This window comes from Macaca fascicularis, chromosome 10 (genome assembly GCF_037993035.2).
Source record: "Macaca fascicularis isolate 582-1 chromosome 10, T2T-MFA8v1.1".
Taxonomy (NCBI): domain Eukaryota; kingdom Metazoa; phylum Chordata; class Mammalia; order Primates; family Cercopithecidae; genus Macaca; species Macaca fascicularis.
The window spans coordinates 96,377,049-96,395,934 of record NC_088384.1 but is presented as its reverse complement, the minus strand read 5'-3'; the positions used below and the strand labels follow the sequence as shown (position 1 = coordinate 96,395,934).

At 43.7% G+C, this 18,886-nt stretch overlaps 1 long non-coding RNA gene across 2 annotated transcripts; it reads left to right on the top strand.

Annotated features, from left to right (window-relative positions):
• Positions 1-209: 209 nt before the first annotated feature.
• Positions 210-14,101, top strand: LOC135965649 (uncharacterized). 2 transcript variants are annotated; one of them, XR_010578666.2, is made up of 3 exons: positions 210-420; positions 1,203-6,886; positions 9,860-14,101. It is a non-coding gene; the product is annotated as an uncharacterized lncRNA (long non-coding RNA). The 2 variants fall into 2 exon arrangements; XR_012419387.1 differs by having other exon boundaries at positions 1,203-14,101.
• The last annotated feature ends 4,785 nt before the right edge of the window (positions 14,102-18,886 follow it).

Sequence of the window (18,886 nt, the reverse complement as noted above, 5' to 3'; positions counted from 1 at the left end):
GCCCAGCTTTGGAACTCAGCTCTTTGGCCCCGCTCTCGCTGCCAGGCTCCACAAGCACAGATGCTACTTGTCAGGCTTGCGCCAAGTTGCCCGGCCGGGACACTCACCACTGGGCCAGGCCATCCCTCTACCAAGCTGGGCTCTCAGCCATGGCTGGAGAGGTGCCAGGGGGAAGGAGGCAGGGCCTGCGTGAAGCTGGTGGTGTGGGTAATCGCGTTTGGGAGCCTGAGATGGCCTGCAGCTACAAGGGCAAGATTAGTGACATCAGCCCTTCCCAGGCAGCAGGTTCAGACAGGAGGAGAGGGAGGCCGCCGGCGCCCGGGTCAGAGGGGACATTGGCAGCCAGGAGGGTGGGCCCTCCCAGGCCTGGGCTCCTTGGGGCCTGCCTGCTCTGGCGTGGTTGTTGGGGAAACCTGTTGGGTAAGCTCTTGTGTGTTTCCCTGTAAGGCTAGGTCTTACAGTCAAAGCAGAAAAGTGGGGTGAGAGGAGGGAGCTCTTTAATGGCTCTGACATGTACTTGAGAAGCTGCCAAAGGGTGGTTTATGTTTCTTAAACAGAGATGTGTTATGATAGTGAGGCTGCTTCTGTGGTGGTGATAGCTGAGCCCTGCCCGAGGCTGGGGCTCCCTGACATGCTCCTTTGCCAAGACAGGAGGTGGCACGGTGAAAGGAGTGGATTGCCAGATTTGGGGGGCAGCAGAGGTAGCTGCCCTGGTACACAGAGTATATGACCTTGGGGTAGTCAGATCATCTACCTGAACTCCAGTTTCTCATCAGCTAAATGAGAATAATGGTTTGTCCCTCATAGATCTCCATAGCTGCATGTTCCTTAGCTGCATATGTACACTGCACTATTCTAGGCATTTTGCAAATATCTCACTTACTCCTATAATGACTGCATGATGCAGGTGCTATTATGAGCCTTGTTTTACACATAAAGCACAGAGATATCAAAAGATTTGGCCGAGATCTCATAGCAAAGCTGGCAGAGCTGGGATTGGACTCTGGGCAGATGCCTCTAACCTTAACCACTGTGCTATGCTTCCCAGAACTAGCCTAGGACCCTGGTCCTCCCCTTCCAAGCACTTGAGTCATTGTGGAATAGCAGACTGGTTGATGTGATTTTAACCGGATTCTGAGCTCTTCACCTTAACCGGATTCTGAGCTCTTCACCTTGGTTTTTGCTCATCTCTGTATCCCCAGCACCTAGCTCTGGACTTAGTAAGGACTTCCCTGCAGTACCTGTGTGAAAGGCCGCCAGGAGGATCAAGATAAAGAACTCGAGATATTTGGTGACTCCCTATGAAATCACCCAGCACTGCTCTGAGCTTACAATAGGTGGTAGCGAAATGCTTCTATCCAGGGCAGATATGCTGTGGGGCTGGGTTTGCCTCAGTGACTTTGTTTGGGGGGCATGATCAGTTATGAATGCAGTTACTCCCAAATGGCAAACTTTGGAGCAATCTATTTGACTCACCAAGAAGAAGAAAATGGGCAGGGACCATGTTGTTCAGGAAGGCCAGCACTGTGGTCACGTGCCTCATGGATCTCCCCTTGTGCAGCTGATCTTTCAGACAGCATCTCCTCAAAGTAACTACCATCGAACCTCAAAAGGCGGTCCAGCCCATCCTTCTGTCTCGGGGAGAAGAATTTCTCATTTTGTTCAGCAATCTAACCCATCCTCATCTTCAGCTTTAGGCCTAAAGCAGAAAATCTCTGAAGTGCCAAGGAGTTAAATGCCTTCAAGAGAAAAGAAGAGAAACTCCTTTTAGGTTGCACGTTCTTTCCTCTCTCTGCAGCCTGTGTGTTTGCAGAGCCTGATGGGATAAGAGAAGGCAAGCGCCAGCCTCAAACTGTGCATTGTGGGTGTGCGAAGATGCACCCAGCATTCCTCCTCTAACGCTGATGAATCCCACACTTGTGGAAAATCTGATGTTTTCCCAAAATGTTTGCTAAATTATCCACAGTATTTCCGCCTTCCATTATGCTCATCCTGAGTTTCCTAGCTCATGCTCCTGAACACATTGAACCCTACCTTTGGGCATGACTAGGTTTGTTGTGGATTTGGCTGGTATGGTGCAAAGACACTCCTAGCCTGTCAGACAGACAGGCACACAGACAAGCTGAAATGAAAGCATAGGTCTAATTGATCTCTATGTTGGAATGGGTAATTTGTTTAGATAGCATCAAAAAAGAAATATCTACTAGAATATTACTACATTTTGATGTATTCAATTCTTGTCAGCAAAGAGAACATTTTAGAAACGCGCTTGAAACAACAGTGTGCAGAAGTAGCATCAGGTAATGAACAAATGACTTTGGTTTATTTGCCCAAAGTGGAACACAGTCAATCAGAAAGCCTCTGAAAATTTATGGGGAGCCTATTATATACCACACCCTGTTTGGGGACTAGACAGGTCCTTCATTTAGACTCATTTGCCCCTACACTCAGTTCTGTACCTGGAATGATAATAAAGTGAGAAAAAGAACATGTCAGTGTGAGAAATAATTTTATCTTTTCTTAGTGAATGCTCTAGTTACCTGCTTGCAAAGTTCACTGGGGCTGGGACTGGCTATTTAAGATAGAAAGTTACCTTACTTTGGGAGCAAGAGAGTTCCTGGCACTTTTGACTGACGTCTTTATTTTTCAAGGTGGTGTCCGCATTTGCTAAAGACAATTTCTTGGCTCAAGCAGACCAATTTAACAGTCATCTGCATTCCTTGACAGGACTATTGCTCCTGAATATTGCCACACCTGGGGTGTGTGCTGGGGCCCTAGATTTGAAGCATGAATATCTTTATCCATTCAGGGTGAGGTGGTGGCAGCTTGTGCTACACTCCCTACAGGTGGCTTGGCTCTGAATCAAGCCCCTTTGATTCACATGGGAAGTCTTCTTTAAAAATTACTGGTAGGCGAGGTGCGGAGGCTCAAGCCTGTAATCCCAGCACTTTGGGAGGCCGAGACGGGTGGATCATGAGGTCAGGAGATGGAGGCCATCCTGGCTAACACAGTGAAACCCCGTCTCTACTAAAAAAATACAAAAAACTAGCCGGGCGTGGTGGGTGCCTGTAGTCCCAGCTACTCCGGAGGCTAAGGCAGGAGAATGGCGTAAACCCAGGAGGCGGAGCTTTCAGTGAGCTGAGATCGCGCCACTGCACTCCAGCCTGGGCGACAGAGCGAGATTCTGTCTCCAAAAAAAAAAAAAAAATTACTGATAGCTGCTTCAAAATATATGTCCTATTGATGGGGGAATCATGGGTTTCACAGAAGATCTGGGGCTAACCTGATATCGTGAGTCTGCTATTTTGTCCTTAAAAATGTTATGTAAATCTGTGTGATTGAATGTATAACTTCTTAAGACTTTTTATACACGTGTTATTCCAAAGTTAAACATATTTTGTCAGGTTATGTTGACTTAAGAAATAGCGTCATCAAAAAAGGAAAATGAGAGTCAATTGTTTTAGAAATGTTAGAAATCTTGCAGTGTGGAGGAATCAAACATACACATGCTGCTTGTTGCTCTGTCTTATCCCTCACTGGCTATAGAATATAGATATTTATACACACGTGTGCACACACACACACATTTCCTCTTCTTTTTGGTCTCCTTGGACAGCCTTCCTTTTTTTCTTTCTTGCCAAGTGACTGAATATATTCAACTCTTTTGGACCTATTGACTCACATCTGTCTAGTCCAAGTTATTTAACGGAAGCTCTTGTGTTTTAACTTTTGGGCACCCAACACTCAGGTTTCTAGTTTCCAGGAGGTGGCCTCGCCCAAGACATTAGGGCATCTGTCCTTGCCTGCCCTGACCTAGTTCTTCTCTCCACCTGGGCTATCACTTTAGCCCTTAACTTTAAGCTGTAAGTTCTGCTTAACAAGTCCTCAGCTGCACACAGGAGTCACTAGAGGTTGCTCCTCCTTCCTTCATTCCGGTCAATGTCAAGGCCCAGTAAGGTATGCAGTGCATGCCAATGATTGTTGAAGGGAGGTGCATCCTCACTAGCAAAAGGTCTGGGCTCGGTGGTGACTCATGCCCACACCTGCCGAGGGCATTACAGGGAAAGCCTCATCTAGAGAGGCTGAATCTTCAGGCCACATTACCAAGCAGGTTCTAAGAAGGAAGTAGAAGGAGGGATGTGACCATAAGGAAAAGTAGATAGGGGTGGGTTCAGATCCTTGAGCCCTGATCCTTGAACAAGTCACCTGGAGGGATGTTTATATGCCAAATGCCATTTTAGTCAGGAACTTTGGGTTTCAGGTTGATTTTAAAAGCCATCTATTATAAAAGCCTCATGCCTTGCTCCCTCACTTCTTCAAGGTTCTTTTTCAAAAGTCATTTATGTGGGAGGCATGCCTTGACCACTTCATTCAAAATTTCAAACCCCTTTCCTCCCCCAGTGTTTTATTTCCCCTATTTCCTGCTTTCTGTTTTGTCTCCTTAGCATTTACCAGGAACCTGTAATGTGTGTTACCTTTTTAGCTTGTTTCTTGACTGCTGTGTAGAAGATCTAGGAAGTCAGGAAAGGTATGTAGCTTTGTTACTGTATGTCCCAGTTAATGGAAAGAGTGCTTGGATAGCACATGTAGTAGTATTATTTAATATTCACAATAATAACCATTATGTTGATTAACCCTAACCATTTGCTAACAGTGCACTGGATGCTTCACCAGATTGGCTTATTTAATTATTTCATCAACTTCATGTAAGAAACTAGTATTCCCTTTTTACAGAAGTGAAAACTAAGGTATAGATATCAAATAACTTGCTCTGAATTCCATAGTTAGTAAGTGGTAAAAGTGCATTTAAACCCAGGAAGCCTGACTCCAGATCCTGCATTCAACCACAGTATTCTAGTGTCCCATGATGGTATAAACTAGGGATTTGCATATATTTTCTATACAGGGCAAGATATTAAATATTTTAGGCTTTAAGGTCATATGGTCTCTGTGGCAACTACTGAACTCTGCTGCTGTGGCAATCAGCATTTATTGACAATATGTACATTAACGGTGTGGCCATGTTCCAATAAAGCTTTGTTTATGAAAAACAAGCCACGGGTTGGATTCAGCTTATAGGCAGTAGTTTGCTGGCACTTAGCATAAACCAAAGAGGACATGGAAGTTTCAGATTTAATAAACATTCATTGGAACACTTATGTTTCAGGTACTTCAATTAATTTATTTTATTGATTCTTTCAAAAGCTTTAAGGTAGGAAAGGAATTCCCAGTTTACAAATGAGAAAACTGAAGCTCAGTGAAGTTAACTTTCCTGGAGACGTACAGCTAGTAAATGGCAAAGGAGAACTGAACATAACTCATCGCAACTCAAGTTCCTTTGTCGTTTTTCTTTGTAGGTTTTCCAAGTAGACTGAAGCCCCATAAATAATCAAGTCTCCAGAAGCTATACTGCTACTTTTTTCTTTTTCAGGGAAGTGTGAATGTGTCATAACTTGGCCATGACAAGCTGCAAGGCATGCTGGGACCTCAGGGACAGGAGGCATCTGGAAGAGGAAGAGGCACTGAGATAAATATGGAGGAAACTTGCCCAGATGGAAAAGTGGCCACTGGTAGAGGGAGGGGTTCTAGTTGTCCAAATGGATGTGGAGAATTCCGGGAGGTTCCAGCTTAGTCTCATCCCTGTAGTGGGGCATTGTGGGAGTGGTAGTGTGAGCAGAGAGATCAGGAATCTCCAAGCTGTGATAACAATGGGGTATCATTCTAATTTGGAGCAGGGTGCAGGTTAGAGGCCCCTGGGAGGAGGCAGCTGGAAGGGGCCGGCCGTCATTGGAGTGGGCTGGTTCTCAGAAATAAGTTTTAGCCTCTGGAAGCATCTGGAGTGAGAAAAAGAAATCCAAAATGGAACACACACTCATATAACCCAGGTAGACACCTGTCTCAGCCTTTACACCTCAGATTAAGGGCATCTCTTTACAGAGGCCTTGGCTGAACACTGCAGTAGACACCCCTTGCTCTTCTTTGTTACTGGGCTATATTTTTCTTTACCCAGATACACACCCACTTCCATACCTTTCCACTTGCCGCTGTGTTTTCTGGGATTGCTCTTTTCCCACATATCCTCATGCCTTGCTCCCTCACTTCTTCAAAGTTCTTTTTCCAAAGTCATTTATGTGGGAGGCATTCCTTGACCACTTCATTCAAAATTTCAAACCCCTTTCCTCCCCCAGTGTTTTATTTCCCCTATTTCCTGCTTTCTGTTTTGTCTCCTTAGCATTTACCAGGAACCTATAGTATGTGTTACCGTTTTAGCTTGTTTCTTGACTGCTGTGTAGAAGATCTAGGAAGTCAGGAAAGGTATGTAGCTTTGTTACTGTATGTACAGTATTTAGAAGAGTGGCTAGGACATTGTTGGCACTCAATTAATTAATGTCAAATTAATGAATTAACTTATCACAAGTTGCAATTACATATTGAATCATGTATTATCTTTATCTCCCACTAGGCTGTAAGCTCTGTGAAAATGAAGACCATGCTTGTGTTTTTATTGCTACATCCTCAATGCCTAGATTATCTGAGGTGCTCAAAAAAAAAACAAAAAACAAAACAACAACAACAACAACAACAACAAAAATACAAAAAAATACTTGAATGAAAGAATGAGTGAGAATTAGGAGGATTCTCCTAACTGGCAGAAGAAGCCCAAGAACTTGTATATCTCATCATCCTAGCTCTTATCAAGGAATTTATTTCTCTCACTGACATTATAATTCTTTTTTTTTTTCTTTTTTTTTCAGACGGAGTCTCACTCTGTTGCCCAGGCTGGAGTGATGGAGTACAGTGGCATGATCTTGGCTCACTGCAACCTACCCCTCCCGGGTTGAAGCAATTCTTCCTGCCTCAGCCTCCCTAGTAGCTGGGATTACAGGTGCCTGCTACCATGCCTAGCTAATTTTTGTATTTTTTAGTAGAGACGGGGTTTTGCCATGTTGGCCAGGTTGGTCTTGAACTCCTGACCTCAGGTGATCTGCCTGCCTCGGCCTCCCAAAGTGCTGGGATTACAGGTGTGAGCCACCATGCCTGGTGTGATCTTATCATTCTTTAAAGGATATATGTTGTGTCTTATTCATGTCTGACCTCAAGATCCTTAACAGCAATTGGCACTTAGTAGGTGATAGTTAATTATCTGCCAAGTGGATAAAGGCATGCTGCAGCAGTAAAAGCAAGGCCTAGGAGTGCAAAATTCATCTGAGAGCTCACTGTCTGGTGAGGCTCAGACTGCTTTGTTTAGGATGGACACAGAGTAAAGTCTTCGTGGCAATGGAGAGTGTTTGTCAGAGTGACTTAGATGTGCTTAGCCATGGGGCAACCTCACGTTGAGGAAATATGTTGTCTTATTCACATCTGACCTCAAGATCCTTAACAGCAATTGGCACTTAGGAGGTGATAGTTAATTATCTGCCAAATGGATGAATCTGAGGAGATTCCCTGCTTTCGTCAAAACTGGCACAGAGGACAGGCTAGGTAGTGTTGAATCCACAGGGGCAAAACTCAGACCTGCAGCTGAAAGTAATCAGGGAAGGCTAGGTACTGATAGTGGAACAGCGATAGAATGCACAATTAAGCCCGGTGTGGTGGCTCATGCCTGTAATCCCAGCACTTTGGAAGGCCAAGGCGGACAGATTACTTGGAGGTCAGGAGTTTGAGACCAATCTGGCCAACATGGCGAAAACACATCTCTAGCAAAAAATACAAAAACTGAGCCAGGCATGGTGGCGCATGCCTGTAGTCCCAGCTACTTGGGAGGCTGAGGTGGGACAATCATTTGAACCAGCAGGCAGAGGTTGCAGTGAGCCGAGATCCTGCCACTGCACTTCAGCCTGGGTGACAGAGTGAGACCCTGTCTTAAAAAAAAAAGAAAAGAAAAGAATGTACAATTTAGAAGATTAATTTGATGTCAAAAAGACAAAGATCAGAAGCTAAAAAACCACTTGGGGTTATTGCATATGTTCAGAAATAAGCATTATGACCTTGATTTAATAGGAGTAATAGAAATGGAAGAAAAGTGGGAGCATACGAGAGGCAATTAGAAGGAATAAGTTATATGATGTAATTGTTAAGTGGATATCTGAAACAAAAGAGAAATAATATGCTTATGTTTGGAGAAAAAATAATAATTACTGGGCAAACACTGCATTCGGCCTTTTCTGTTCATTTTCTCACATTATCTCCAAAACAACTATGTGAATACATGCCGTGGCCCCTATTTAGAGATGAGAAAACAGACTCAGAGAGGCTGAGTGACTGGCCCAGAAGGCTGGAGGTGGCATTCAGGTGCAGTTACTTCTACTTTCAAAATCTAACCTATTTATACAAAGTGACTCGAGAACTATAGGTGCTGTCTAGATCTGGGAACCAGAAATGAGCATTCGGTGGCTGTGATATTGGATGGACTATGTTAAACAAATATCTGGCTTCTTTAAAAAAAAAAAAGGAGAGAAACAAAAAACAAGGCAGAGTGCTGAGTCACTCACCCCAAGCAGCCTGAGGGAGGTAATTATAAACAGCTGGAGCAGACATCATGGGGCTCCACTAGAATAACCAGAGGAGAAGCTGGAAGGGACTGGCTCCGGAAAGGAGAAGGAGAACTAAAGCAGGGAAGTTACTGCAGAGGACAGAGCATGACCAGACACAACCGGATAGAGCCAAACAGAGCAGAAGCCTGCTGTTATGAAAGAAAAAATAAAAAAATTAAAAAAAGAAATCAAATTCTAAAAATACAAGAATTCTTTGAGCTGTTATCTCTCCGTAAACAGTAAAGTAATAGACACACGGCCCTGAAACCCTGAAGCCTTGGCTCTCCATTACATGAAAATAAGTTTGAGGTGAGGCAATAAAAGTGGTAGAGAGGCCAATGAGAAATCTACAGGTAGAGGGAAAAGCTGGATGATGAAGTGCCCCGTCTGGACTTAGAGGTTATTTGTTCTTAGGCTTCTCTCCTGTAGGTACTGGTGGCTCGTTTTTCTCGAAAGGCTAAGTAACTAATGTCTTTTATTGATGAATGGCCGCTTGCCTTTTGATATACAACCACTGAGTTAATTTTCCCTTCCAGAATTTGCAGCAGCTCTGAATTGTGGTATTTACTAAGCCACCCCCTTTGGTGACCCTGGGATCATCTGGGCAGCTTGTGAGACCCAGGCCCAACCAGCGGAGGTCTTACATAGCCCTGGCCCTGAAGCCTCAGCTAATGATAGAATATCATTCTATTGACCCCTAAATGGGAAGTCAAGAGGGGAAGTGGATTGGGAACGTGGGGTGAGCCATGCTCATTTGCTGCACCAAGCCACTGTCACTGGCACCTCCTCTACTCCATGGACTTAGCTATAGACCCAAGGACAAGTTGGATTTCAGGCATTAGCTTCATGTGAGAAGGAGATAATGTAAGTGTCCTGCAGTCTTTTTGACTAGGTGCATAGAGGGGGGTGAACAATTGGATGTGAAAATGTTAATTTGCAAAAAAATGTTCCAAACACGCAAGCAGGGCCCATTTGCAAACGGCAATGATATAGGGCAAGAAAAGCTGAGTGCCAAGGAGCATGGAAAGAATCATCCCTTGGTTCTCGGTGAGAATGTAAAAATGTATAAGCGTGATGTTAAGCATCAGAGACAGTTTGAGTATAGATAAGGATTCGACAGACTTGGATCAGAGCAGCAATTCTTCAGTTCAAAGCTGTGTGAGATCAGGTAACATTTGAAACCTTTCTGACCCTCGTCTATTGATGGGGCTGAAACTATGTAAGATGAGGATGAAACTGGATTAATGCTTATGAAGTATCTAATACAGTACCTGGTACAGAGTAAATTATCAATGACTAACAGTTTCCTTTCTCTTTCTTTTAAGGTGCAATATGAATAAATGAAGATACCATTGAATGCAAAGCCTCTGCTTAGACTGGGTTGAAAAATTCCACATTTGTAACAATATAGATCAACAAAAATTCTTACATGCCAGTCATAATAATGGCAAAACCAAAGCATAAGGACATAGCTCATTTAAGACCATGAAACTTAGATGGAACTCAAATTCAGTTTCCCAAAAGCTGCTTTGAAGGTTGGCCCTGAATTTTTCCTTCTCTAGCTCATCGTAAGGTCTGTGTTTTTAATTAAAACCAAAATACTTCCACTCAGTGAACATACCTCATATCTCAGCAATCATTAGGAGCACAATGGGTCCTCCCCTTGCCTTAATAAGGTCAAGAGAGAAACAATAATAGCAGCTGCTGTCCTCCCCACCTCCCTTGGCTCTGCAGCTTGGCGTCTCCTTCTCTCTGGAGAGTTCATGAGTCAGAATCCATTCCTGGGGACCCTAGCCTAGGAAGCCGCGCTCAGTTTGCCTGTGTGTGCAGAGTACCCAGCCCTCTCTGGAACTCTTTTTTTTTTTTTTTTTTTACTTTGAGATGGAGTCTCACTCTGTCACCCACGCTGGAGAGCAGTGGCCTGATCTCCGCTCACTGCAACTGCCGCCTCCCAGGTTCAAGTGATTCTCATGCCTCAGCCTCCCGAGTGGCTGGGACTACAGGCGCACACCACCACACCCAGCTAATTTTTGTATTTTTAGTAGAGACGGGCTTTCACCATGTTGACCAGGATGATCTCGATCTCCTGAACTCGTGATCTGCCCGCCTCAGCCTCCCAAAGTGCTGGGATTACAGGCATGAGCCACCATGCCCGGCCTTAGCCCTCCCAGGAACTCTTAATGATGAGGCACTTGCTCTCAGGCTGAGCCCTGAGACTAGTTCTTGGACTGAGACTGCCTTTGGTCCTTCAATTGCTGTCCTCCCAGCATCAGGTGATCACTCTTGCCCAGGGTGTGTGAAGGGTAATGGAATGAATGAATTCACACTCATAGCCCTGGTAGTTGAGCAGATGCCTTTTGAGTTTACTCTGTGAGGAAGACAAGGACCCTCTGCAAAGACTGGTGCAGAGGGAGGGACCCCTTCCTCCCCGTTCCGTTTCACCATTTTTTATCACACAGAAACACAGAATAAGATCCCTGTATTACTTGGGTTCTGGTTTCCTTTCTACTGCTTAGTAATTGACAAAGTCAATTGTCTATCTGCAAAAGGCACTGTTTAGTGAGCTTATCTTTTTCTATTGGAAGTTCTGACATTTGATGACCCTGGAACAGGACTCAGGGGGACACAGAACCCACTCTGGATCAAACAAACCCGGATGAAAAACTCCAACTCTTACACTCACCCGTTCTTGGACCTTGGAAAAATTTGAGTCTCCATTTCATCAAAAGATATTGCATGATGGATATAAATGCTTAACATATACTGCTGGTATACAGTACATTCTCAGAAAAAGGTCAGCTTAAAAAATCTCCCACATATCATCTCAATGTATACATATACAAAAGAATATATATGCCCTTCCCTACACTGCTAGCAAGAATAGTCGCTTAAAGCTCCAGTTCAGAGCCATTTTCTGTTGTTTCAGAACAAACACAGCATATTGTAAATTTTCTGTATTCCCTCTGAGGCAGCTCCAAACAGAAGACAGGGCTGCAGGGAGCCAAAGAGCTGGGAAAATGCACAGCATTTCTGGTTCGGAGGCCTGTTAAGCAATAGGAAAACACCCTTTGGGGATAATTGCTGACAAAAAGCCCTTCCTGTTCCAAACCGGAGGCATAGAATGGAGCAGAGCAGGAGGCAAGTCAGCAGTGGTTTCATTTGGGACCAGCTTGCTCATCTGATGAGGCGAAGACCCAGCGCTGGGCTCTCCTCCCACCCCTTTGCATTCTGTAGGGCAGCCATCAGAATGGGAGGTCGCCATGTTGGCCAAAGGCTTGTCCCGGGGGGCTTGGAGAGTGACAAAAGTGGCACAGAGTCCTTCTTCAGGGTGGTCTCTGACGGGGACAGAGAATCCAGGAAAAGTTTTGTTGATAGAACAGTAAAACAGAAACACATTTTTGGGAATGACACTTCCAATTTGGGGTCCAACCTCCTAGACAATATTGAAGCCTTGGTATAAAGAAAATGCTCAGTCCTTCACTTTGGGGTTCAGAGTGCATGGGTTTCCTCCCTGTTACTGCTTTTTTTCTTTCCTTGAACACGAAAGAAAGTTAAGCGCTGCACTGCAGGATGGACCCAGAGAGAAAATGATCCATTTATTAAGAGCAGAGGAGACGGTTTCCAGAGGATCTGCAGGAAAATGCCCTTTGCCGGCAGGCCCGTGGCGCCCAGGCTGGGCTAAGCTGATTAAAGCTCCATTCAGAATTGCAATAACCCAAAAGATATGCTGGGGCAACTGATGGGCCTCAAGATTAGCCACTAAACAGATAGCTGTCTCTGGGATTGTGGCTGCTGTATTTTTGGAAACGGGGCACTTTCCTTCCTCCTTCCTTCCTTCCTTCCTTCCTTCCTTCCTTCCTTCCTTCCTTCCTTCCTTCCTTCCTTCTTTCTTTTTTCTTTCTTTTTTTCTCTCTCTCTTTCTCTCTTTCTTTTTCTTTCTTTTTTTCTCTTTCTTTTGAAAAAACCACAACATTTCTATTTTCTCATAGCTCTGTGTGCGAACCTCATTAATTTCCCAAAGCTCGCAGAAGAACAATTGTTCTAATTCCATCTGGCAAGGTTCTAAAGGCTGAACATTTCTCATATAATATAAAATATATGGAAAATGAAGAGACACACTTATATATGACCCCTGTAATGGATGGCCCAGTATACATAATAGGCTACACCCCATATGCAAACACGCACATATGTGTATATAAATATTTTTTTCCATGCCTTTCTGCCCTTATCCTGGAATTTTTAGCAATTTGGCCTGTCCCTGCTTATTAATGATGTTTCCAGAGCAGAGCTCATTGGTGCACTTTCAGCAATGGGCTGATTAATAGGTGGGCACGGGGGAGCTCTTTGGAAGCCAGGGCATTGCTGGCTTGTTGACCTTGATGCTCGGGGGGATAGTCTTGCCTCAAACTATGGAATCTCAGTTAGCATCATAAATTGTGGAGCCACTGGTTTTATTGCCCTTCTGCCTCCTGCTGGGAATGTTGTTTCTCTTTAATAATGGGCTGAGCAGCAGCAATGAGCACTTCCCCTCCTCCTCCTCCCTCCAGGACTTGCCCTGTGCATGCTTGCTTTCTTCTCCCCCACCTCCATTCTCTACCTCCCAGCCCTGATCACTAAAGCAGACACATGACACACACGCACGCGTGCACACACACACACACACTGCACACACAAGCACCAGCTACACACACTTGCATCCATGCAGCTCTCATATGCATACCCAAGCATGCACATGCACACACAGACATGCACGCACATGTGCTCACAGGATCACATTCATATATGTGCAATAAACACACCCATGTAAATATGGAGATCTATCATCCTCTTGTCTTTTAACTTCAGGACTTAGTAAGGACACTCCCCACCTCTTTTCTTGGGCTAAATTAGGCAGGGATTTTCAAAAGGCACTTTTCTAAACATCAAAGAAAAACAGAAAGTAACCAATCTGAGAAAGTATGAAGAGGATAAAAATAGTCTTGTTTTCAAAATAGAAAATTCTAGAATATTAGTTGAAACAGAGAAGTGTTGGCCTGCCCTCTAAATACTGTTCTCAGAAGAGCAAAGATAACTCTCCTTGCTTCCTCATTTCTCCACCCCCGTGCTCTCCAGCAGTCATCCCACTCCTTGGGCCTCAGGGACAGATCTCCACATGCAAGCTTGTTCTAGAGATGTATCCAAGGGAAGGTTCACTTTCCTGTCTACCTTCAGCTCCTCCCACTTCTAGATCATCCTACTCCCACACCTAGTGAGCTCCTGCTCATGTTTCAGATCTCTGTTCAGACGTTACTTTTTTAGGGAAGCTCTCTGGGGCCTCCCTGTCTATCAAACCCTTCTCTTGACAACCAAAAGTACTATGTTTCTTGTCCCTTTCACAGTAACCATCACAGTTGTAAATGTGTGTTTATTTTTGGGAGCATTTGGTTAATGTCTGTCTCCATAGCTGGAATGTAAACTCCTTCAGTGCCGGGACCCCACATCTGATTGCATTCAGCCCTGCATCTCCAGTATCAATCCCATTACCAGGAATGTAGTTTACACTAAATAAATATTTGCTGATTGAATAAGCAACTCTTCTGTATTGGATTACTCACATAGGAGAGGTGACTTCCCAAATCTATTCTAGTTCAAACGTCTAGTATGAAAATCTGTTTCCATATTGTAGTAGGTGCCATTGGTGCCCTGCTCAGCTCCCCTTTGCTGGACTGGTGCATCCATGTCTCAGCAGTGTTAGATGTTCTTGACTCACAGCTGGACGCTTCAGAGAATTACTTGTGATCAGGAGCTGTGCCACCCAGAATGGCCCAGGAAGCTGCATTCTCTCTAGAAGTCTGTCAGTAGCCAATGGCCAACTAACACAAGGGCAGAAAAGTTTGGCACCCTTGCCTCAAGGTGGGAACTCTGTGGTTCCATGCAGGCTCCAGAGCTGGCTGTGGAATGAGGCTGAGACTAGACTTCAGCTGCACCCTCACCTTTGCCCAGCTTCTTCCTCTGCCCTATACTGCTTCCCTCACTCTCTTACAAGTTTTATTTGGGGGCACTCCCTCAATAGCTCAATTACATATGAATCTCAGCTTAGGAAATGCTTCTAGGAGACCTAAACTAAGACACATTCAATATTTATAACCAAAAGGATACTACTATTTTTATTTTTATTTTAGATGGAGGCTATCTCTGCTACCCAGGCTGGAGTGCAGTGGTGCCATCTCAGCTCACTGCAACCTCTGCCTCCTGGGTTTCAGTGATTCTCTTGCCTCAGCCTCCCGAGTAGCTGGGATTACAGGCATGTACCACTACGCTCGGCTAATTTTTGTATTTTTAGTAGAGATGGGGTTTCACCATATTGGCCAGGCTCATCTCAAACTCTTGACCTCAAGTGATCCACCTGCCCCGGCCGCCCAAAGCGCTGGGATTACAGGTATGAGCCACCACACTTGGCCGATACTGATACATTGATTCTCTGGAAGAAAATGAAGACAACAATAAACAACAGTTCTGATTTGTAGCGTTTACTAATTTCCTTGGTGTAAATAACTCCTACTATAACTATTTGCAAGCTGCCAGTGTGATGTTGCTGAACACAAAGTTGACATGCATGCAATTGGCTCATGGGAGTCAGTAAGAGCTATGTTTAAAATATCATAACTCATGATAGACATAAATTAAAAGTTGTACACATAATATTAATATTATGATTAGTACCATTTTGATGGTAACTATGTGCTAGGCATTTTGGTAAATACTTTATATTTACTTCTGTCCTAATCTCCAGGAAGCTTATACTATTATTACCCCCATTTTATAGAGGTAGAGACTGTGGGTCATAGAGGTACATGATTTACCTAAGGTCACACTACTAGTAAATGGTGGTGCTGAGATTCAGCTCTGACTCCAGATGCTTAATGCATGACCAACTTTAGTGTCACCTACTAAAAGGCAGTAACTGCTCTTTTCATTAGTATAGAATTTTACATTTGGAATAGTGACATTTTTCTGTACAGAAATTTTCGTTCCTTAGCATATTTGATTATTTCAATAGAAACTATGCAGGGCAAACATGAACATTTTAAAGATGAGGACCTTGAGACTCAGTGATTTGTTCAAAGGTTCTAAGGCTCAGAACTAAAGTTGCATGCCTGGGCTTCTCATGGTCCAGTGTCTTTCCAGTGGACCTTAGTCTTTCCTCCTCAGAACCTCAACTCTCAATGACAGCTTCATTAACCTCTGGATGTAAAATTTAGCCGATCCTTATCCAGAGAAGGCCAGCATTCAAGGTATTGAATGAAACATCATTCATCAATTCTTCAGCAGATTGGGCACCTACTGTGTGCCAACCTAGGTTATGTGTAATTTCAAGTAAGGAAGGTATGCCCAGGACTCCTAAGGAACTGGAGGTTAAATCAATTCAGTTTAGTTTAGCTCACTTTCAAGTACTTGCTGCACCTACCAGGGAGTTTCTGAGACTTTGCTTTGGAGTCACAGATGCAAAGGACTAATGCAGGACTTGGTACATGACTGGAAAGCGATAGATCTAACAAGGCCCCTTCTCCTTCCTTGGTCCAAAACTGTTAACAGATCTTGTTGGAAAATGCCAGTGCATTTATGTTCTGATGGAATGGTGCACATAGGACATCCATGCCTGGAGGTTTTTCATTCACCCCTGAACGCCATCTTGTGGGCAATGAAAACTTTGCCAGGGTTTGGGGAAGCCTGCCCAGCCATTGTGTGATTTGACTTAAAAATCAGAATTGGATAATCTATATAGCTCTAGAAGAAAATCTAGAGATCATCTCAATGTGCAAAATTTGGATTTAGGAATTCAGAATAATGGAGTCTACTGCTGGCACCATCAATGATATTGATGTGTGACAAGGTGCCTGACTCTGGTTTCAGTTCTCAGCAGAGGCTGTGGAATCAGGCAGATCTAGGATTGACTTTTGGCTTTGTGACTGTGTCCTTGGCCAAGTCACTTGACCTCGCTCCATCAAGTTTCCACATTTGAGAAACGGAGATAAAAGTCGTGCTTATTTTACTTCTTCTTGAGAACATATAATGAGATGATTTGTGATTAGTCGTTTACTTCACACTTCAAATGTGTTCATCCATGGTAGATGTTATTGATATTATTGTGGCCATTATAATTGCTTTCAATACAGACTTTTTTTTTTTTTTTTTTTGCCTCTTCGCCTCTTAGAATTGCTGTCTTGATGGTTATAGACTTGAAACTCTAAATCAAATACTAGGAGTTATTAACTGATGTACTTTTTTCCCTTACTGTTGGAGAAAACCTCATGACAAGAATCACCTCTTTCCAGTGCTGGAACAGTGGATGAATTAGGTGGTTGTTAAGTAGAACAGAGAGCAGCTTACTGGGTATCTTGCATCTGTAAGTCAATAGGCATTGAGCAGGAGGGTCTGATGATTTCCCTGAAACACACACCTATTGGATATTTTTTGTATATAAGGCCATAAGGCGATTATTAAGGAATAGATTAACATTTATCACCATTTGATAGTCTGTTGAAAGCTACCTGTCCTTTCCTCTGGGGGCCAGAAAGAACTATATAGGCTTTAACATGCTATTTGACTTATAATTTCTGGTTAAATTGAGCCATAGACTTCATTATTAAAAACTGTAAATTCAGCTGGCATTTATCCAATACCTGCAGTGTGCCTAGCCTTGTGCAGTGGTAGAATCAGACCAAGCTCATGCTCTCAAAACATGGGTGCTGTGCTAAAGTGGCAAATCCAGAACTTGATAGACTGCAAACCAGAATTGATCATATATAATGTTACAGTCTAGTGGGCATTATTATAGTTACTCTACTGATGAAAAAAATGAGGGCTCAGAGAGTTTGAAAATTTACTCAGTTACATAGGAGGATGGCAGTATGTCTGACTCCAAATTCCCAGTTTTTTTCAGTTACACAGGCTGATGACTCGTAATGTAGAAAAAAACATCTCACTGTGGATACAGGTTGAAGAAGATCAATCAATGCCTCTGCCCTCAGATAACTCATAGCCAAGTAAAGAGGTTCTTAACCTTTTAGGGGGAAGGGCAGGGTGTGGGGATGTTGTGTAACTTTGAGACGCTGCCTCGAAAAATGCTGAAAATCTTACACACTGCTTTGGAGGAATATTTGTACACCCTGCCTGTCCCATCCCAATCCCCAGCAAAGACTCTGAGCTCAAAACACCCTGGAAGCAGACTGTTAGTAATTCCGAGGTGCCCTGTCCTATGGAGGAAATGCTGTTAAGTCTTCCATTGGAAACTGCATGGACAGAAATAAGTACTGGTAGTGGAAATCTCCCCTTTCACGCTGGCTGCCGCTGCGGAGCTTGGAAGGAAGATGTAAACGATAGCAATTATAGTTAAGGATTCAGACAGTTCAGTCAGACGCAGGGCTGACTTCTGAACGACTCTGGAGGAGAACAGCCACTGCTAATGCCATGGATCCGTTTTGTGTAATCAACGTGAATCTCCATGGGCTTTCTTGGGCGAGCTGGAGATGAGGTGTAATTCCCTTTGCAGAGTAGATCTCTATGGAAAGTGCCAGAGAGTGAAAACCCACATACTGTATCGCAGTTCCTTATTTGTTTTCAGCCTAAATTGGAAAGGTATTTCTTGGGGTTGGCAGAGTTGCTGAGATAATTTTTTTTTTTTTTTAATTAAGAGTTAAGTATGATCAGGACTTCTAGGGTGTTGGTATGTTCTATTTCTGTATCTGGGTGCTGAGTACACTTAAGAATGCATATTATATTTTTTCTATATGAAGATTGTCTTTGTGCATATACATATACTTTATGTATATATTTCTATATATTCTATTTAACGGGTATATGAAAATATTTTTTGGAAAGAATGAGGCAAGTTATAAAAGAACTGACCTTTTAAGTGAAAAAATAATATAGTCATCTATGTAATTTAAAGTGCTCAGTTACAATCAGCCAAATGTCTGCCATATTAGTTTAAAAGTCCGGTGAAACAGGACTGAGACACCTCAACATGTTGAATTGGGAGTTCCAGAAAGATCCTCCAGCTCCCTTCCAGGGCATCTTTGGGTGCTTTGAATGACTGGTCCCTGCTCCTCTCTCAGGCCCTGCCTCCTCACTTGTGTCTCCTTCCAGCTGAGACCTGGCTGCTACTAGATACAAGATTAGATTCATCAGTCCTAACCCGAGCAACCTCACAGGCCCACCAGGTTGCAGAATGAGAAAGGAGTCTGCTGCCAGGTCCTTGGTGTCCTTTGCATCAGGGCATCGGTGTGCAGCCTGAAACTGCTCCCCTTCCCCATCTCCTGCCTTTTTTTCTGGGCTCCATTCGTTCACAAGTGCTTAGGCCTCAGTTT